This window comes from Scyliorhinus canicula, chromosome 10, assembly GCF_902713615.1.
Source record: "Scyliorhinus canicula chromosome 10, sScyCan1.1, whole genome shotgun sequence".
In the NCBI taxonomy this organism is placed as follows: Eukaryota; Metazoa; Chordata; class Chondrichthyes; order Carcharhiniformes; family Scyliorhinidae; genus Scyliorhinus; species Scyliorhinus canicula.
In genome coordinates, this window is record NC_052155.1 from 25,408,608 (window position 1) to 25,431,505 (window position 22,898).

A 22,898-nucleotide genomic window follows, 5' to 3' on the forward strand; every position below is an offset into this window, starting at 1 on the left:
GGAGGGCCCAGCCCTGAAACCTGGACAAGGCAATGTGTTTTTCATTCACCCCTGCTCAGGTTAAAATCTTATTACTGGAGGAGGATGTTTATTTTAAACATTACAGTAGAAAACCTTCAAGAGGCACAAGCAGGACAAATATATGCTTAACTTGAACAAATTCAGACTAAACATCTTGAGATAAAATGAAGAGAAATGAACTCTATGGATGGTGCAGGCACAGGGAAAGAACTATCGGGCTCAACGACATCAATCTGCCACCATAAAATAAATGAGGGGGGCTCGGAGGGGCAAATGAGGGACTTAGAAAAAAGACAAAGAAGAACATTCAAAAAATCTCAGTGCAAGAACATCAACATTTGTAAATGGCTGAAAGTGCAGGATGACTAAAAGATTGCAAACATTCTAAATGAGCTCTTCAAAAGTATCTTCTGTCCTCCAAGATAAAATCATTCGGTCTTAATGAGGCCTGTGAGTGCAGGAGGATTTGAGGCATTGACAAACATTATATCAATAAAAAGGTGTCAACGGAACCAGCAAAGTGGAGAGCAAAGCAGACATCTTGCCAGGTGTTAAAGCAACCACTTGGTAGTAACCACAGGTTTTGATGGGAAAGGCATTGACGAAACAATCTCCACAATTTCCGTGAGGAAGTGACAAATCAAGTAGTTGTGGTAAACACTGCAACCTCGGGCACGCGATTAATGTTTAGATTCAAAGCTGTGGAGACATTGGGTAATATTTGAATATGGTTAAGAAATTGGATGGAGGGTAGAAAATAATGCCGACGCTGGTAATTTACGTAGCCACCTTTAACATAGTAAAATGTCCCAAGGCACTTCACAGGAGCGATAACAGGCAAACATTTGGCACTGAGATTCATAAAGCCACTTACGGGGGATATTAGAACAAAAGCTTGGTCTTGCAAAGGAGAAAATCATTGGAGGGAGTGCGTTAAAGAGCTTAGGGACTGAGCAACTGAAAGCATGGTCACCAATGGTGGAACAATTAAAATGGGGGAGGGGTCCAAAGCGTTAGTGTGTTAGGGAGAGTTATGGGGTTGGAAGACATTACAAAAATAGGCAGGGTGCAAGGCCACAGGGAGATTGGAAAACTTGGATGGGAATTGTGCTCTCGTGGCAGTCTTTATGCATTAAAGTGCCGAGGAGGTTTTCCACATGGCAAGATCCCACGAACAATATTTTAAAATGGTTCAAACTTTGAGTCTTGCTTTTCCAGGTTTTATCTTACAACAGGTCCTGCCAGTGGGATCTTCCAGGCCCGACCACGACAACCCCTAATCCCCGCCCCCGCCGCAGGGTTTCCCAGCGGAGTGGGAAGATCCCACCATCAGGCCGCCTCCCACTGGCGAGAAACAGGCTGCGGGGTGAGCAGAGAATCTCACCAGTCAACTCGGCCACTCTCCACAGATGCAGCCATATCCTGCTGACTGTTACCCAGCTTTTTCTGTTTGTATTTCAGTGCTGCGAGTACTACCCAACTCCCAGAACAGGCAGTGCAACATGCAGCACAGGGTGATTGAAAATTCATTTAAAATATGAAAATGGAATGAAACATTTAAAAATGAGTTTCCATCCTTGTACTACCTGCTTCAGCTTAGCAATAAGGGCAAGTGCAACAGGCAACAAATCTTCAAATTTCTACAGCATCAGAATGATCAGGTTGAAAATGTCAACTCCCACCAAAAGTCAAGGAGATTTTACGAACATTGACATTTGATCAGAGTAATAACGTAGATATGGTCGGAACCAGGCCTGGACACTGGACACTCCTGATACCGTACTGCTGATCGGATTGCTAAAGCACTTTGGGTGAACTGAGCCCAGACTAATCTTCACCAGACGCCATTCAGTTAATGCCCAAAGCAAATGAGAGTGGCTAATGATGGCTTATCATGAAAGCTTTGAAGTTGGTGTCACGACAGTAAAGAAAGCTTAATCAGAAAAGAATCCCTCCCTGCTCTCAACGCCAGTTAACACTTGGTGCTCTTTCTGTTCTTTGTTAACAGTTAAATCTTTCGACAGAATGCATGCTGTGTCCTTACCTCAAGGAAAGCCAAACGTTTGGGAGAGAGAAGGAATAAATAAGCAGGAGTTTGAGCGTGGGTCGATTGAAAATTAAACAATTGTCCTCAAAAAAGACTTAGTCTGTCCACAGTACTTTGGCAACAGACTTAACGCATCTGCTTCACAGTAAAGCTCAGAGATTCTAACCCTACACACTGATATCTGTAGTGTCACAAGGTCTCGCAATGGAATAAGACCGCCTTGCTACAAGACATTTCTCTGAACCGGCAAAACAAAGAGATATTAAGTTTCCTGTCTTGGGAATTAAACCACATATGACACAGCTACTATTTAAAGAACTGATAGTTGGAGGACACATTCTTTCGCTCGCCTTTTCCAATTCCCTGGAGCTATTTATCTTTTCCATTTTTTTTTGCAACAAGTCAATTCATTGGAAGTAGCTATTTTGCTGAGCACAGTTTTAAGAGCTGTGTTCCTGTAGCGAATGAGATTTTTTTCAAACATTCCTTTTCAAATTGCCAAGACATTTCTATGCCCAGTTCGCTGTGATTCCAGAACTGCTGGAAGACGTGTGCCTAACACAAGATTCACGGTATTCCATTGCCTTTAAGTTGGACACACAGTGACACTGTTCACACAATGCTACTTTGTACTTGGTGCCTTCTGAGACATGTTTCACTCATAAAATCAGCAAATGTGCAGTGGAAACTGAAGCAGTAATGCGGACTTCACAAAAGAGCGTTTTGGAAAACGTTTGTTTGAAAAGGAGAGACAGGGTCACCCGTCATTTCTGCCAAGGTGTGACATTGCACATCAATGTGATTTGTATAATTGTATAATTAACTTCTTACTTTCTTAAAAGAGGCAAATCTTTAACTTTTTGAAAATTCCACCAGCTTTGGTTCAACTCAAGAAACGAATAGCCATAAAACTCTTTCAATGCAAATCCCTCCAAATCTAATACCGGTGATCAACCCTAGCTTTGGGAAAGGATACATGTGCCTCATTGACCATTTCACACATTGATCTCCCACACCCCTTGCAGGGCAACCCATAGCAACCGGACCAATGGGCATTGCCCTTGCAGAAGAGTCAATCGCAGTGCTGTGGGTCGGGAGCCACTTGGCGGCAGATATCCTTCCTTAATGAACCAGACAGGGGTTTTTTTTTGTACACAACATGGCCATCATTAGACTTTAAATCCAATTTTTTTTTCTTGAAATCAAATTTCACCATCTGCCACGGTGGGATTCGAACCGGGGTTCCCAGAGCAATTAGTCCAGTGACAATAGCACTATGCCACCACTTCCCCTGGCTAAATCCTGTCAAATACCAACCATCAGCGGGCAGCCTCTGGGCCGGAATGCGTGAGAAGTTTATTTAAATTATGTCAAGGGAAGTGGGTGTTGCTGGCTAGGCCAGCATGTTGCCCATCCCTAATTTCCCTGGAGAAGGTGGTGGTGAGCTGCCTTCTTGAACTGCTGTAGATCCAGTGATGTGTGTACACCCACAGTGCTGTTAGGGATGGAACTCCAGGATTTTGACTCAGCGACAGTGAAGGAACAGTGATATATTTCTAAGTCAGGATGGTGTATGACTTGGAGGGAAACTTGCAGACTGAGATGTTCCCAGACATCTGCCGCCAGTCCTTGTAGGTGGTAGTGGGTTTAGAAGGTGCCGTTGAATGAACCTTAGTGAGTTGCCACAGTGTATCTTGTAAATAGTATATAAGGTTGCCATTGTGCATTGCTGATAATAATAATCTGTATTGTCACAAGTAGGCTTACATTGCAATGAAGTTACTGTGAAAAGCCCCTAGTCGCCACATTCTGGCACCTGTTCGGGTACACAGAGAGAGAATTCAGAATGTTCAAATTACCCAACATGGAGGGACGAATGTTTGTGGATGGGGTGTCAACCAAGCAGGCTGCTTTGTCCTAGATGATGTTAAGCTTCTTGAGCGAAATGAAAATTGCTTATTGTCACGAGTAGGCTTCAATGAAGTTACTGTGAAAAGCCCCTAGTCGCCACATTCCGGCGCCTGTTCGGGGAGGCTGGTATGGGAATTGAACCGTGCTGCTGGTCTGCTTTAAAAGCCAGCGATTTAGCCCAGTGTGCTAAACCAGCCCCTAGTGTTGTTGAAGCCGCACTCATCCAGGCAAGTGGAGAGTATTCCATCACACACCTGACTTGTCGATGGTGAACAGGCTTTGGGGGTCAAGAGGCGAGTTACTCACTGCAGAATTCCTGACTTGCTCCCATACCACAATATTTATATGGTTGCTCCAGTCCAGCTTCTGGAAAATGGTAACCACCATGATATTGATAGTGGGGGGATCCAGCAATGGTAATGCCATTGAATGTTAAGGAGTTATGGTTAGATCCCCCTCTTGTTGGACAAGCCAACCTGCGCCATGAGCTACATTACTCAAGGACTCATTACTAAAGCAGTTTATGCATTTCTAATTGACACTGTTGCCCATTCACCCAAGATTGGCCGGGAATAAAAATTGTGTCAAAAAAGGACACCTTATGATTGTATGTTTTCTGAAACTAGTCTTAATTGTATTTTGTAAGTCAATCAAAAACTTATTTGGGGGTCACATGTCTATTAATCGCAGGTCAAAACACATTGGGAGCAATAGCCCCGACATCATCAGAGTACAGAACTATTACACAAATGTACCATCAAGTTAAGAGGGAGATGGTGGTGTAGTGGTAATGTCACTTAGCTAGTAATCCTGAGGCCCAGGTACAAATCCCACTCTGGAATTTAAATTCAATTACTAAATCTGGAATATAAAGCTAGTCTCAGTAATATTGACCATGGGGCAGTATGGTGGCGCAATGGTTAGCACTGTTGCCTCACGGTGCCGAGGTCCCGGCTCTGGGTCACTGTCCATGTGGAGTTTGCACATTCGCTCCGTGTTTGCGTGGGTTTCGGCCCTACAACCCAAAGATGTGCAGGGTAGGTGGATTGGCCACGCTAAATTGCCCCTTAATTGGAAAAAATGAATTGGGCACTCTAAATTTAAAAAGAAAGTAATGTTGACCATGATGCCATCATTGAGTATTGTAATATTTGGTTCACTGGTGCAAATCTGTCCTTTTTTTCCTGTATCCTGTATCCTTTAAAAAGTACTAGGATGCTGACAAATGGGATTAGGATTGGCACATCAGGTGCATTCCATGCGAAGGTGCAGACTCGATGGACCTTTGGGCCTTTTCTGCATAGTATTTTTCTGTGATTCTGCGAGGTTTGACTTTCTTTTAATAGAATTTCTACTTATTCCAACAGCCAGCTGTTTATAGTTTCACAATAATGTCAAGCCTAAAAATATAAACTTAAAACCACTGATTCAAAGCCATCTGAAGTCGAACGCAAACGGGATATCCTTGTGGCCAGATTTTTTGGGGGGGTTTTTTCTCTTAAATTTAGAGTACCCGATTCATTTTATCCAATTAAGGGACAATTCGCATAGCCAATCTACCTAGCCTGTACATCTTTGGGTTGTGGGGGCGAAACCTACGCAAACACGGGGAGAATGTAGAATATAGGGCAGCACGGTAGCATTGTGGATAGCACAATCGCTTCACAGATCCAGGGTCCCAGGTTCAATTCCGGCTTGGGTCACTGTCTGTGCTGAGTCTGCACATCCTCCCCGTGTGTGCGTGGGTTTCCTCCGGGTGCTCCGGTTTCCTCCCACAGTCCAAAGATGTGCAGGTTAGGTGGATTGGCCATGCTAAATTGCCCTTAGTGTCTGAAATTGCCCTTAGTGTTGGGTGGGGTTACTGGGATGGGGATAGGGTGGAGGTATTGACCTTGGGTAGGGTGCTCTTTCCAAGAACCGGTGCAGACTCGATGGGTTGAATGGCCTCCTTCTGCACTGTAAATTCTATGAAAACTTCTATGAATGTGCAAACTCCACACGGACATGACCCAGAGCTGGGAACGAACCTGGGATCTTGGCACTGAGGGGCAACAGGGCTAACCCACTGCACCACCGTGCTGCCCATAGATTTCATTCTCAATGAATCCACTGTAAAAATACACAACAGAACCACAGAATTGCTGCTATGCAGAAGGAGGCCATTCAGCCCATCGAGTCTGCACTGACCCTCTGAAAAAGCACTCCCCTGCCCCATCCCCATAACCTGTCCTAACCTGCACATCTTTGGACTGTGCGAGGAAACTGGAGCACCCAGAGGAAACCACGCAGACACGGGAAGTGCAAACTCCACACAGACATTCACCAAAGGCTGGAATTGAACTCGGGTCCCTGGCACTGTGGGGCATCAGTGCTAACCACTGCGCTACCACAATCACTTCATAACAGAGAAGGTGGCCATTCTGCCCATCATGCCTATCAATTAGATCAGTCACCCTGGGTGTTTGCATTTTTTTTCTTTGCCAAATACTTATCTACTTTTGAACATATCCATCATTTAGAAAATGTTTTTGAAATTTCACACGCGAGAACATATTCCCATTGAACAAAGTTAATCATCTCCACCCTTCAGCTAGGGCTTGGATGTAGCTTGATTTTTCCCCAGTATTGGAAGCTTGCTGAAGGAGCCGCACATACAACCTTTGGAGTTGTGAAGTGGGGGGAGGGGGGATCACGGAAAGGTGGGCGGCACAGATGGGGACAATAAAGTAGCAGTCCTACCCAATTTTTAAATTCTTTTAACAGGTATTACAGGCTGTGCAAAGCTATTTAGCTACACAAGGTGAAGAAACAGGTGGTCTGGCAGACACGGGGCAGATTAAATTTGTAATGCAGAGAAGTGTGAGGTGACACATATTGGTGGGATGACGTGGGGGGGGGGGGGGGGGGGGGGGGGGGGGGGTGGGGGCGGGATTCTCTGATCCCGGACCGGGTCGGAGAATCGTCGGTGGGGGGGGTGGTGGCGACGCCACTTTGACAATTGACAATTCTTCGCTGACCATGATGGGCCGAGTGCCCGCCGAGATCCGCCGGTGACGTGTAGTCCTACCCGGCGGGACCTCGCCGTTCATGCTGCGGGGGGGCGGCCTGGTTGGATGGGGGGGAGGCTCCATGGTGACCAGGCCTGCGATCAGGGCCTACCGATCAACAGGCAGGCTTATCCTGGTGGGGGCCTATGTTCCTCCGCGACGGGCCCCTGGAGCTCTCTGCCATGTTGTGTCGGGGCCGGCGCGGAAAAGGCAACCCATGTACATGCGCGGGTTTGCGCCAGCCGGACCCGCGGCACCCATTCTGACGCTGGTATCGGCAGCTGGAGCCGCGTGAAACGCTCCAGTGCCGCGCTGGCCCCCTGTGCGGCACAGGATCGTTGTTGACGCCGTCGTAAAACGCAACGGTGTTTACGACGGCGTCAACAATTAGCCTCAGGAACTGAGAATCCTGCCCGATGAGAGATAATATGAATAAAGGACACCACCTCAAAGCAGGTGCAGGAACAAGAGGGATCTGGGGTGTATGTGCACACATCATCGATGGTGGCAGGGCAGGTTTAAGAGGTCAGTGAGTCATATGGAGTCCTAGGCATTATAAATAGAGCTTAAAAGCAAGGAACTTTAATAAAACACTGCACTGGCATATTGTATCCAATTCTGGGAAGGCTGATGTTACAGTACAGTGCAGAAGGAGGCCATTCAGCCCATCAAGTCTACACCGGTCCCTGAAATAGCACCCTACCTCAGCCCACACCTCCACCCTATCCCCAAAACCCAGCAACCCCACTCAATGTTTGGACGCGACAGGGCAATTTAGCGTGTCCAATCCACCTAACCCTCATATCTTGGGATTGTGGGAGGAAATCGGAGCACCCGGAAGAAACCCACGCAGACACGGAGAGATTGTGCAGACTCTGCAGTGACATCAAACCGGGAATTGAAACTGGGTCCCTGGCTCTGTGAAGCAACAGTGCTAACAACCATGCTCCCGTGCTTTCCGATGTGACAGTAAAGATTTACGTGAATCTTTCCAGGGACGAGGGACTTCAGTTATGTGGATTGGAGAAGCTCCACTCCCCAGAGAAGAAAAGATTTGAAGAGATTCGATAGAGACGTTTGTAATTACGAGATTTGGACAGAGGATGTAACTGTTTACATTGGCAGAAGAATCAAGAACCAGTGGTGGAGGGTTGGAGAAACAACAAATACCAATTTAAGGTGAATGACACCAAAACTAAAAGGTGACACAAGGAAAATGTTCCAAAAACACAGCAGCCGTTGGATAGAGAATGCGTTGCCCGAGACTGGAGGCAGGCTCGATCGCAGCTTAGATTTATTGTCACGTGTACCAAGGTAAAGTGAAAAGTATTGTTCTATGTACAGTCCTGGCAGGTCACTCCGTGCATGTAAAACATAGGACATACAATAAATGCACAATGTAAATACATAGCCCTCGGTTTCTGTGTGTGTGTACCCCCACCCCCCACCCCTCCGGTGATTTTCCTCTTTCGTTTCAGATTCCAGCATCCGCAGTAATTAGCTTACATACCAGAGTAAACCTTCCATTGGTCAGCAATGCAGTATTCCTGGTGACAGAGAACGCGAGGGTCAGTTAACCATTACTGTCACCAGTAGTTTGATGTTGGGGTCTCGGTTTCAATTCCGGCCTCGGGTGACTGTGTGGAGTTTGCACTTTCTCCCCGTATCTGCGTGGGTTTCCTCCGGGTCCTCCAGTTTCCTCCCACAGTCCAAGGTTGTGCGGGTTAGGTGGATTGGCCATTCTAAATTGCCCTTAGTGTCCAAAGGTTAGGTGGAGTCACTGGGTTACAGGGATAGGGTGGAGAAGGAAACGTTAAGTAGGTTGCTTTTTCAAGGGCCGGTGTAGACTCGATAGGCTGAATGGCCTCCCTCTGCACTGTAAATTCTATGATTCTATGATAGATGTTGCAATTAAGGTATAATAGCCTGCACGGGCCACACGGGGTGAGATTGATTGGCCGGGATTCTCCACGTCGGAGAATCACGCCATGCCGCTCCGACGCTGGGCTGTCCATTCTCCAGCGACTGGAGAATCGCCGCCAATCGCGCCCAGGCTCGCCGCCGTGCCGGTTGGGGGACGTTGAAAGCATCCCCCCCTCCCGGCGATTCTCTGCGCCTCGACAGGCCGAGTCCTGCTGCCGTGGTTACGTCTGGTCCTACTCAGTGGGACCTTGGCTTTCTGGCTGCGGGGGCCGTCCTGGTTGGGGGGGGGGATCCGATTCCAGGGGGGTGGGGGGCCACCACAGTGGTCAGGCCCGCGATCGGGGCCTACCAATTGGCCGGCGGGCTAATTCCGTGGGGAGCCTATGTTCCCGCTGTAGGGCTCCGCCATATTGCCCGGGGGCCGGCGCAGAAACGGCAACACACGCGCATGCACGGACCCGCGCCAGCCTTCGATCGCCGGAGCACTGGACACCACTCCGGCGCCATACCAGCCCGCTAGGAAGGGGCGCCATACCAGCCCGCTAGGAAGGGGCGCCATACCAGCCCGCTAGGAAGGGGCGCCATACCAGCCCGCTAGGAAGGGGTGAATGTCTGGGCCTGGAGGCCCTTTGACGCCAGAGTCGCTCGCGCCACTTGTGACGCCGGCGTCAGAACTTGGCTGTGGGATCAGAGAATCCCAGCTGTTGTCTTCCCCATGTGGCTCGAGGAGTATGAGCTCCCCAAAGGTTGGCCAGTCAGGAACCAATCAACAGAGAGAGAGGGGACCAGGTGAGGTATTACTGGGCCCCGCGTAAATAGTTGTCCTCGTCTTCTTTTGTTTACTCGTTGGATTCCCCTCACCTTTATTAAATAAGCATTTACACCTGCCAATGTAAATTAGTTACATATAAGCAGAAGATGCCTTCTGCATCCATGCAGGAGATGATACATATTAACACCTAAATTTGGAATTTGTTCCCTGAATATTTTTGGCTATATTTTACCCCTGTTCCTTTAATATGCTCCTTAAGGGACATGATGTGGAAATGCCGGCGTTGGACTGGGGTGAGCACAGTTAGAATTCTTCCAGCACCAGGTTAAAGTCCAACAGGTTTGTTTCAAACACAAGCTTTCGGAGCACTGCTCCTTCCTCAGGCGAATGGAGAGGTATGATCCAGAAACATTTATATAGACAAAGTCAAGGATGCCAGACAATGCTTGGAATGCGAGCATTTGCGGGTAATCAAATCATTATAGATCCGGAGATAGGGGGTGATCCCAGGTTAAAGAGGTGTGAATTTTCTCAAGCCAGAACAGTTGGTAGGATTTTTCAAGTCCAGGCCAGATGGTGGGTGGTGAATGTAATGCGACATGAATCCAAGATCCCGGTTGAGGCCGCACTCAAGCGTGCGGAACTTAGCTATAAGTTTTTGCTCGGCAATTCTGCGTTGACGCGTGTCCGCAAGCCCACAGATAACCTCACGATGCTCCACTTCTCCAGCTTTCACCTGAAACACATTAAAGAAGCCATCCCCTATGGACAAGCCCTCCGTATACACAGGATCTGCTCAGACGAGGAGGAGTGTAACAGACATCTACAGACGCTGAAAGATGCCCTCATACGAACGGGATATGGAGCTCGACTCAACAATCGACAGTTCCAAAGCGCCACAGCAAAAAACCGCACCAACCTCCTCTCAAGACAAACACGGGACACAACTGACAGAGTACCCTTCATCGTCCAGTACTTTCCTGGGGTGGAGAAACTACGACATCTTCTTCGCAGCCTTCAACACATCATCAATGAAGATGAACATCTTGCCAAGGTCATCCCCACACCTCCACTACTGGCCTTCAAACAACCGCGCAACCTCAAACAAACCATTGTTTGCAGCAAATTACCCAGCCTTCAGAACAGCGACCACGACACCACACAACCCTGCCAGGGCAATCTCTGCAAGACGTGCCAGATCAACGACATGGATACCACCATTACACGTGGAAACACCACACACCAGGTACGCAGAACATACTCGTACGACTCGACCAATGTAGTCTACCTCATACGCTGCAGGAAAGGATGTCCCGAAGCGTGGTACATTGGCGAGACCATGCAGACACTGTGACAACAAATGAACGGGCATCGTGCGACAATCACCAGGCAGGAATGTACCCTTCCAGTCGGGGAACACTTCAGCAGTCAAGGGCATTCAGTCTCTGATCTCCGGGTAAGCGTTCTCCAAGGCGGTCTTCAGGACACGCGACAACGCAGAATCACCGAGCAAAAACTGATAGCCAAGTTCCGCACACATGAGTACAGCCTCAACCGGCACCTTGGATTCATGTTGCATTACATTCATCCCCCACCATCTGGCCTGGACTTGCAAAATCCTACCAACTGTCCTGGCTTCAGACAATTCACACCCCTTTAACCTGGGATCACCCCCTATCTCTGGATCTATAATGATTTGATTACCTGCAAATGCTCACATTCCAAGCATTGTCTGGCATCTCTAACTTTGTCTATATAAATGTTTCTGGAACGTATCTCTCTATTCACCTGAGGAAGGAGCAGTGCTCCGAAAGCTCGTGTTTGAAACAAACCTGTTGGACTTTAACCTGGTGTTGTAAGACTTCTAACTGTACTCCTTAAGGGCAGCACGGCGGCGCTGTGGTTAGCACTGCTGCCTCATGGCGCCAAGGTCCCAGGTTCGATTCTGGCCCTGTATCACTGTGCGTGTGGAGTTTGTACATTCTCCCTGTGTTTGCGTGGGTTTCACCCCCACAAGCCAAAAGATGTGCAGGTTAGGTGGATTGGCCACGCTAAATTGCTCCTTAATTGGAAAAAATGAATTGGGTATTCTAAGTTTATTGTTTAAAAATATGCTCCTTAAAATCTAACTCCCTCCCCATCCTAATGAAATTAGGTGTCAGATGTTTGTTTGATAACAGTCCTGCGAAGTGCCCACTCTAAAGGCATGCTATAAATGCAAATATTGTTGTTTCGCCAGTGATTCAGAGCCCCTCCCTGTCATGTCCAGGTCAAGGGTAAACTCTGCTTGTAAATTCAAGGTCTTAGGGATCTGCGGAGCAGTTAGACAGTCCGTTTCTGCTTCACTTTGGCCAATTTCCTTCTGTTGCTCTTCCTCTAAAAGTAAAAAAAACAAAACTAACCAGGGTTACCCATAGGGAACCCCACGCAGATGTTCCAAAAACAAAGTGCTGAATGCTTGGCACACAGCCTACTTTGCAGGGAAAAACCAACACAAAGGCTGGAAAACAGCTTCAAAATACAATGATCAGTTTTCTTGTCGGATTATGCTATTCTGCAAAAAGAGGCAAACTGGACAACCATTTTCTACAGATCAATTTATTCCATCGTTAAACTGTTTTCAGAAAAGGAATCAATTTCTGCAGAAATTATTCAGAATTGCTCAAGATTCATTTGGAACTGTACTCTTTCTTTTGATATTTGATCTCAAGGTATGGACAATGTCATATTTCAATTTCTTTCACAAGTTGTTTGAAGGTGGTGATGGTGCTTTCTTGTTGAATGCCATCGCGTGACCAACCAGGTAGTGTGGGACTCGGGTTGCATGTGGGGCGGGCATTAGGGAGGTCAGGTTAGCTCCCGTGAAAGAGATTAATGACCAATTTGGGCTTTTACTACAACTTGGCGACTTTCATTCTCTTTTTCCGCGATTGGTGCTGACCCAGACTTGTTGGGGGCCATTTTAGCTTTCAGCACCAGATTCGAAGAAAATCAGTCGTCAGCCTCTTCCACTTGTCACCGTCAATGGCGCATCATCAATCAACGGGAAATTTAAACCGGATGAGGCGTAAAACAGTTTGCTCCCAACAGCTCGATGCTCACTGATGCAAGTTAAAACGACCCTGGGATACAACTTCACAATTTGCCATTTGAACTCAACTCAAGAAGCGAAAGCGATACGAAAAAGCTTTTTTCGCCCAGCCCAAGGTTAAGGTTAAGGTTTGGAATGCACTGTCCGAGAGTGGTGGGTTCCATCGAGGTACTGTCATCGGAAATGGAAGGATGTGCAGGGTTAGGGGGAGAAAGGCAGGGGAATGGCGCTAAAGGAGTTGCTCATTCAGAGAGATTGTGCAGACACGATGGGTGAATGGGCTCCTGCTGTAACCATTCTGTGAACTTCAGGAATTGAAAAATGAAAAAATGAAAATTGCTTATTGTCACGAGTAGGCTTCAACGAAGTTACTGTGAAAAGCCCCTAGTCGCCACATTCCGGCGCCTGTTCGGGGAGGCTGGTACGGGATTGTTGGCCCGTAGCTGTGGCAATTAAGCCTTTACACCAGCCAATGTAAATAAAATACATCACTTTGTTGATATTTTCTCGTTGTGATACTATAAACTGCATCCAAATGCAAGAGGATGTAGACAGATCACTTTGTTCGAACACTAGGGCAGTAGAAGCAGGCAGAAACCGCCAACTTACTCCCCTCTCCTGGTTTTGTTTTTGGTAGACTGTTGGCTTGGGATTTTTTGCATTGCGAATGATGCCAATTCTCAGGACCAGTGAAGCCTTAAATCCCTAATCTTGTTAGAAACTTGAATTAGATTGTGTATGTTGTCAGGGACTGCTAAACAGTGGCAGCACTGTACGTTCCCTCTGACAGTATGTTAACAAAGCAGAACCACTATGGGGAAGCAAATCCCAAGGATTACAATTTCTAGCAATAATTTGAAGACCTTCTGGGAGTAAACATAAAAGAATATAAAAATCAAACAACTTACATGGTCATCCCAATAATTCAGAAAATTGTTTTCTCTCCCCCCTGCTTTCTCTCTTTGAAGAATTAGCTGTCAAGTTAGAAGTTTGGCTGCAGAAAGTCACCGCCACTCGTGTAGAGAAAAGATGTAGAACGTTGACACACATCATGTTAAAAATAATCAGGAAGTTGTTGAACAAAAGAAGTCCCTTTCTTACAACTAATAATAGTTTGGAGGCTATATCATCAGATATTTTGAAAGGGGAATCAGGAACTAATTCCTTTCGACACAAATATTTAGCTCCAAGTCACACAGTACTGAGTCACAACTTCCCAAACTGATGAGAGTTCAAGAGACGCAATGAGCATCCAGGAACCCATTCTCGTCAGGTTCTCTCACATGCCCTGGTTTCACTCGAATCCAGCCCACCACACTGAGGAATTCTCAGACAGAAATGCAAGAGCTGTTAAACATTCCATCCAGAGAACCAAGGTTGGGACATTACAGATGCCAAAATGTCAAACTCCGCCCCCCCCCCCCCCCCCCCCCCCCCCCCCCCCCCCCCCCCCCCCCCCCCCCCCCCCCCCCCCCCCCCCAACCACCACCAAGTGGTTTTAAAAATCTATGGAATCAGGGCAGCACGGTGGCCTAGTGGTTAGCACAGCTGCCTCACGGCGCTGAGGTCCCAGGTTCGATCCCGGCTCTGGGTCACTGTCCGTGTGGAGTTTGCACACTCTCCCCGTGTCTGCGTGGGTTTCGCCCCCACAACCCCAAAAAAATGTGCAGAGTAGGTGGATTGGCCACGCTAAATTGCCCCTTAATTGGAAAAAAATAATTGGGTAATCTAAAATTTAAAAAAAAAATCTATGGAATCACCATAATGGAGACATTTGACATTCCACAAATGAGTTATCCAGGTCCAGAGAGTTGTCCAACAATAATTATCAACTCAGTGTGCTATTAAAGACCCAGTTACCCTCATTTCAACAAAGTGTAACCTTTTCATGGTTTTTTTTTACAACACAGATTAATAGCATAAAAAGTGGAAGTTCCCGTCAAATCAAGTGATTAAACATTTCCATCTGTGGGGACTTCCAAACAGCGCACCCTGCTGAGGAGCAGGAATCAATGACAGCTGACTCCTGGATTTCCACGCTTAACTGTGCATGTGCAGACTTCAAAAGTTGCTGTCAGTTTTATAGTTGTAATGACAATGAGTACGGACAGTTTCCCCATCATTACGACAGCAAAGTCCAGAGCAAAGGGAATGACTGTTGGGAAAGCAGCCCATTACACCAGTGCTTTTCATTCTTTTCTGTGTAAGGAAAGCCCCACAGCTCATCACATTCCTGGGGACTCTGGTGTCCAGACTCCAGAAAGGAAGTCCTCAGCTTCTCCAAAGAGAAGAATCTAGAATCTATTTAATGTGTTTCTCATTATCCCCTCCAAGTCGGGTCATAGATTATCATAGAATTTACAGTGCAGAAGGAGGCCACCCGGCCCATCGAGTCAGCACCGGCTCCTGGAAAGAGCACCCCACCCAAGGTCAACACCTCCACCCTATCCCCATAACCCAGTAACCCCACCCAACACCAAGGGCAATTTTGGGCACTAAGGGCAATTTATCATGGCCAATCCACCTAACCTGCACGTCTTTGGACTGTGGGAGGAAACCGGAGCACCCGGAGGAAACCCACGCACACACAGGGAGGATGTACAGACTCCACACAGACAGTGACCCAAGCCGGAATCGAACCTGGGACCCTGGCGCTGTGAAGCAACAGTGCTAACCACTGTGTTACCGTGCCGCCCTCGAGATACCTTGTTTGTATGGCATATCTGGAGGCTGGTTGCCATCGTTAGCAAACTAGTTTGCTTAAATGTGTAAGATGATCAAGATATCAAAGCTGCAAATTGAATTGCAAATCCTTGGCAGCGTTTTGGCACTTCACATTTCTGTTCTCTGCGACAGTGGTCCACTACTGAGCCCTTCATCGTGGGTAACCAACAACACTGTTTTGAGAAAACTTTCGAAATGGTACAAATGAAGACGACAGATCTTGCATTTATCTCGGACATGTCACATCCTCAGGACATTACAAAATGTAGTCACGTAGGTAACCACGGCAGCCAATCATGCTGGGGAAAGACGTGGCCATTTGCCCCACAAGTGGAATATGAGGGTCAGCTCAAATGATGCTGGTCACCATCTGAGTCAGACCATTGTCCACATCCTGAATACCTGCCCCAACACAACCTTGGTGGCATCAAAACTATTCCCGGTGCATCAGCTGAAGCTGTTGAATGGATGGTTAACCTCAACATCAGATTTTAGCTGCTCTTCCCATCCCCAGCTATACAAAAACTGATGTGCACAAAATGATCCCATTAACAACCAGTCAGAGAAAACCTACTTCACTTGTTGGATTAGAGATAAAGGTTTGGTCAGGACACCAGGAACACACACCTGCTGTTTTTCAAGTAGGATCGCTTATGTCCATCTGGGATTCGGTAGCAGAATGGTTATTGCTATAACCCCCATGAGGAACACGGTGAAATGATCATTGATTTTCCTGTGGGACTCATGGGAATATAAGCTGCCCAGGTAAGGAGGCCAATCACCTGGGGCTCGTTAAAGTCAGGGAGTAAAAGCTCGGGGCCTAATCCGATCTACCCTCCCAGCAAGGTCTACACTGGGAGTGGGGTGCTGTACTAAGCTTGTAATTGTAAATATGTAAATAAATTCACCTTCGTCATGGCAGCTTCCTTAGGAGTTATTATACTTTGGTCACTGGACCAGTAATCCAGCAGCCTTGACGAACAATACAGCAACATGAGTTCAAATCCCACCACAGCCGCTGGAGAATTAAAATTCACTTCATTAAATAAGAATTAAAAAGTGAGTGTCAATAACGGTGACCATGAAACTTCTAGATTGTTAATTGAAAACCATGTGGTCTTTATAGAAGAAATCCGTTCTCCTTCCCTGCTTGGGTCTATATGTGACTCCAGATTCTTAACTACCCTCTGAAACACTCAGTTATATTCAGAGGGCAGCTCACTATTCACTGATCAAAGCCAATTTGGGGGGGGGCAACAAATGCTGACTTGCCAGTGATGTTCGCATTCCGGAAACAAAGGAAAACAAGCTGTAATTTGCATCATCTGTGCATAACTTTGCATTTGCCCAACGTAACTATTTCATTCAAAGTCCATAGGAGCAAAATCGGTCTTAGCAACGGCCCATGTTTGGGGCCAAAATAACGTGCTACATGCGCGCATCTTTGAGTTGCGAATTGTGCCAGAATCCACGTTGTTAAGGGCATTACAGTGGGTGCGGCTAATGTTCACTGAATGAATGCTGTGCAAATACAAGAGTGACAATCAGAATGCAACAGCAATTGGACATCAGAAGTACTATTTTGCAGTTCAACACTCCAGCCAACACCATCTTCAGCAGTGCGAGGTTAAGTAGCAGGAATGACCAACCAGCATCACTATTTATTGGTTAATTCCTGGTTGATTTCTTCTTGATGTTGGTACAGTCGTTCTTTCAAGTTACAAATCTCCGCAGGGGGTGAGGTGGCGGGTGCTTTGGGCTTGTTCCTGACTCACGGCTTCCGCACAAACCACCTTCTACCAGATATGGGTGCTACCGTAGGCATTCCCTTTGGAATACAATGGGGCAGGGAGAATGAACAGAGGCCATGCAAAGCAGGGCCAGTTTCTAGAATGCGGGGGTTGGTGGTTGGGTATTGGGGAGAAGGGTTCTCATCATAGAGACCAGTTCCACCCAGAGAACCACAATTGCAATCGGGGGGGGGTTGGAAAGGGTGCGAAGGAGATTTACCAGGATGCTGCCTGGATTGGAGGGTAGGTCTTATGAGGAAATGGTGAGGGAGCTAGGGCTTTTCTCATTGGAGCGGAGGAGGATGAGAGGTGACTTAATTGATGTGTATAAGATGATGAGAGGGATAGATAGAGTGGACGTTCAGCGACTTTTTCCTCGGGTGGGTGTAGCTGTTACAAGGGGGCATAACTAGAAGGTTCATGGTGGAAGATATAGGAGGGATGTCAGAGGTAGGTTCTTTACTCAGAGAGTGGTTGGGGTGTGGAATGGACTGCCTGCTGTGATAGTGGAGTTGGACACTTGAGGGACTTTCAAGCGGTTATTGTACAGGCACATGGAGCACAGCAGAATGACAGGGAGTGGTTGAAATTGATGGTTCCTTGGCGGTATGGATTACATGCTGGCTAAGAGATAGGAAACAGAGGATAGGTATAGATGGGCATTTCTCAGACTGGAAATGAGTTGAAAGTGGTGTTCCCCAGGGCTGTGTTGGGACCCGTGCTTTTTCTGATTTATACAAGTGATTTAGAGATGGATGTGGAGGACAAAAATCTCTAAATTTGTAGATGATACTAAGCTAGGGAGAATAGTGACTTGCGAGGATGATGCTGAGCGATTTCAGAGGGACATTGAAAAGCTGGCTAAATGGGCAGTAATACATTTTCGGCGAAGAAATAGGGGGAGACAATATAGGTTCAATGGGACAACTTTGAGGGGAGTACAAAGGCAGAGGGACGTCAGGGTTTAAATGCATAATTCCCTGAAGGTGGCCAGGCAAATTGAAACCTTTTAGACGACTTATAAGGATCCTTGAGTTTATAAATAGAGGCATAGAGTATAAAAGTAAGGAAGTGATGCTTCACCTCTACAAAACAAAACATTGGTCAGATCACATTTGGAATATGGGGGGGGGGGGGGGGATTCTCCGAACCCCGCGCTGGGTCGGAGAATCGCCACAACCGTGCCACGACGCCCCGACGCCGGCGCGCGATTCTCCGAGGTGCGGAGAATCGGCACCATTTGCGCCGGCGCGTTTGGCACGGTACCGGCCGTGGGCCGCTGGAATCAGTGGGGCCGCCAATTCTCTGGCCTGAATGGGCCGAGCAACCGCGCCGATACGACAGAGTCCCGCCGGCGCCATTCACCCCTGGTCGCTGCCGGCAGGAACTCTGCGGGAACGGTCGGGGGGCAGCCTGGGGGGGGGGGGGGGGTGGGGAAGGGGGGGGGGGCTCCTTCAGCGGGGGGGGGGCCTCCGATGGGGTCTGGCCAGCGATTGGGGCCCACTGATCGGCTGGGCGGGGCGGACCGGACCCCCCCTGGGCCTACTTTCTGGCGCGGCCGGCCCCTGAACACCGACGCCATGTTGAGTCGCGCTAAAGAAGTCCCCCATATGCGCAGGTTGGCGCGGTCCAACTGCGCATGCACGGGTTGGTGCAGCGCCCATCTGGTGCCACAAAAGGAGGCCGGAGCGGCGTGAACCACTCCAGCGCTGTGCTGCCCCCCCCAGTGGGGCGTTCACGACGGCGCAAACACTTGGGCTCCATACTGGAGAATCGCCCCATTGTGTTCAGTAATTGGGCACCTTATTTAAGGAAGGATGTTAAAGCCCTGGAGAGAGAGAGTGCAGAGGAGATTTACTAGAATTAGATCAGGAATGAGGAATTTTAGATACAAGGAAAGACTGGAGAAATTGGGCTTGTCCACCTTGGAGCAGAGAAGATTCAGAGGTGACCTTATTGAGGTGTTTAAAATTCTGAACAATTTTGACAGGGTAAAGAAGAATATTCTTTTTCCACTTGTTGGTGTGTCAGTGGCTAAGGATCACAATTTCAAGATTGTCAGCAAGAGAGTTAAGAGTGAGATGAGGAGAAACTTCTTTACTCAGAGAGTTGTTGGGATTTGGATTGTGCCGGCTGGGAGAGTGGTGGAGGTGGATTTCATTGGAAGTTTCAAAAAAGAGCTGGATATATATTTGAAAGTGATGAAGTTAGAGGGCTACAGAGATAGGGCTAGGGAATAGGACTAGCTCGGTAGGTCTTTTGGGAGCAATGGGCCGAATGGCCTCCTTCTGTGCTGTAAAATTCCATGATTCTTTGTGGCTTCTCTAGGATTGCATATTTTCCCATAGTGCAGGGTACCTTTGACTGCACACACATTGCTTTGGAGGTACTGCTCGTCAACTATACCCTTTACCAGATAGAAATGGTTCCACTCCCGCAATGTCCAGCTAGTGTGTGGCCACAGGCAACGCATCATGCAGGTCAAAGTCTGGTGTCCTAGCAGCATGCATGATGCCTTTATTCTACGGCAGTCAGCTGTGCTCACTGCATTTGAGCCATCAGGGCAAACCAAAGGGTGACAAGGGATACCCACTCACCACATTGCAGATGGCTCTGGTAGACAACGCACGCAGAGATACAAAATCCTGGTACCACATGAAATGTCATAGAGACGACCATTGGCAACAATTCTGCTGCCTTGACAACTCTGGAGAAGCCCTGCAGTTATCGGCAGAGTTGGGGTCGTGAGTCGTGGCCACCTGCTGGATGCTGCAAAATCTCACTATGATGAGGGGACAGCCTCTGCCACCAGGCCATCTATGATTCACCCATCCACGTGTGATAAATTCCCCAATTACCAAGAGTCCCTCAGCTTACCTTTCCCTGTGTCACAAAACATCAGTGTTCCCATGACCACAGTACAAAAATAAACACCACCACAAAACAGACATTCCAAACCAAATTTACAAATGAAATAATGCCATATTGCATACAAACATAAATGGATCAACCTTGTGCATTCCCTTAGTGCCTGATCTACTGCTCCCACACAGTGCTGCCCCAGTGGCTATGGAGCATGGCCAATGAAAGGCTGCTGACTTCCAGTGGAGGAGCCTGCAAAAGGAAATTCACAAGGTTGATGGGGCCGTGAGACTTTAAACTGATTAAAGATCTCTGCTTGGTTGTAAACCTCATGTTATGCACAGATTGATTGCAGTTGACATTTGTTAAAATATTATGACGTGCAGTCCCTTTCCAAAACCAAGTAAGGTTTAAATTTCCAAGAAATTCTAAGAATGCAGCGTTTTATGAGGGATCAACACCTGTTCAAGACTGTAGCTGGATTAAACATCTTAAAGCAAATAACTCAATTGAAAGTATCAGTTGAGCGCCATCAATGTCAGCTGATGGGAGAGTCACATGTCAGTTCTGATCAGGTGAGGGTGGCAAGTTCCCTTCCCTAAAACTCCTTTTGTTATGAACACCCAACTAGTTTACTGAACAGCACTTACACGTTTGTCTGCTGGCACCAACCCACAGACAATCAACTTTGCTGAATTCAGTTTTACAACTTGAATTTGCAACCTCAACATTGCTAATCCAACAGTGTAACGCTAGATAGCTGGACTCACTTGTGAATAAAGCTGCTGCAGTTTTACAACAAGAACTTGCAGTTACAGCTACCATCAGTGAAATAGTCCAGGATACTTGACAGAGGTGTAAAGAGTCAGTGGGTTAAAGCAGTGTTATTTTACGGGGACCCATTTTTACCAACCAGCCGACCTTCGCGGCCCACGCCGGCCGACCATCGCGGCCCACGCCGGACGACCTTCGCGGCCCACGCCGGACGACCATCGCGGACCACCATTTTCTCTTACCTTGTTTCCGTGAAATGTCTAGAGGATGAAAACATTTTCAGTTTCTGCATTTTTTTCCTGTAAAATTTTATCAAATAAAAACTGCCCCAAACTTGTAAAAAAAAAGGGTGCGACCGTATAAAAAAAAGGAGGCCGTACTGCGCATGCGTGCCCGCTCATTGGTGTGCATGAGCAGAGTTTTGCGCATGCGCATCGATAAGCGGGCACGCATGCACAGTGTGGCCACATTTTTTTTTTACATGTTGGCGGCCATTTTGAAGGCCGCTTGCAGTCGGCGTAATTAAAAGCCGGCTGCTGTGCGTGGATTTGCGCGACCGGGAGCGCCGCAACGGAGGGCACCGCGGCCCTTCTGACACCTGCCCGCGGGTCGCGTCCCCGACTTTGATAATGTCTGGGTTAAAGAAGTGGCCAAAAGAATGGTGGAAACAGTAGAGATAGAGAGATATATGCAATATACTTGTTTTAGAAGCATTTCAAAGAAGACTTACCTGACTCATTCTTGGAATGAAGGTGTTGTCTTGTGCAGAAAGGTTGAACAACTCCGACATACACCCAATGGAGTTTAGAAGAATGTGAGGTGATCTTACCAAAACATAAAGGATCCTGAGGGGACCTGAAAGGGTGGACACTGGGAGGATGTTTCCTCTTGTGGGGGAGACTAGACCTGGGAGGCGTAGTTTAAAAATAAGTTCTCCTTTTAAGTCATACGTGAGGAGCAATTGTGGGCAGCACAGTAGCACAGTGGTTAGTGCTGTTGCTTCACAGCGCCAGGGTCCCAGGTTTGATTCCTGGTTTGGGTAACTGTCTGTGTGGAGTCTGAGTGGGTTTCCTCCGGGTGCTCCGGTTTCCTCCCACAAGTCCCGAAAGACGTCCTGTTAGGTAATTTGGACTTTCTGAATTCTCCCTCATTGTACCCGAACAGGCACCAGAGTGTGGTGACTAGGGGCAGAGTTAATGTAAGCATACTTGTTACAACAAAGATTATTATATTATGTTTTCTCCCAGAAGGTTGTTAACCTGTCGAATTCTCTTCCCCAGAGAGCAGTGGACGCTGGGCCATTTAATTTATTCGATGCTGAGTTACAGAGTTTTGATAAACAAGGTAGTCAAAGCTTGTGGGGTGGGGCAGTCACAACCTTATGAATGATGAAGCAGGCATGAAAGATCAGATGGCCTACTCCTGCTCCATGTTATTATGTTTTGGGAGTGCATGCAAGTATAGAGGTAGAGATGGTTACACAGATAGGAGGATGACACCATCATCAAGGGACAGAAACACCTCCGGAATATTGAACTTGGGGCACTGGGGAATGAGGAACCAATGTAGATGAGCAAGGATGGGTGTAATGGCCCAGAGTGATTGGGTGCGAAATAGAATATCACAAAAGAGTTTTGGATGAGTTGAAGTTTCTGCCAAGTGGATGAAGTGAGTTTGACCAAAAGAGGATTACTTTACATAACAATCACTGGACTTCAAAAGCAATCGGTTGTGTGAATTACTTTGCGCGATTTCAATATGATATATATCCTCTATAAAAAGAGAACCAAAATAAGACTATTCGAACAGTATTCATTTATTGACATATGTCTCCTTCAATTCATGCAAGGATACATTTAAAAAAGAATGGGACCAGAGATTATTGCCCTTATACCATTAATGGCACCATAGAATCATAGAATTTACAGTGCAGAAG

At 47.3% G+C, this 22,898-nt stretch overlaps 1 protein-coding gene across 3 annotated transcripts in view; it reads right to left on the bottom strand.

Moving 5' to 3' along the window:
• The window catches only part of arhgap28 (Rho GTPase activating protein 28), a 221,860-nt gene that overhangs the window by 164,331 nt on the left and 34,631 nt on the right, over positions 1–22,898 (bottom strand). The window contains exon 1 of one of the 3 annotated variants that reach the window (XM_038808727.1): positions 2,066–2,163. The exons of the other annotated variants lie outside the window; for them this stretch is intronic. The gene's annotated coding sequence lies outside the window, so the exon portion shown is untranslated. Of the gene's footprint in view, positions 1–2,065; positions 2,164–22,898 lie in introns of those variants that run through there. 3 annotated transcript variants of the gene reach the window in all.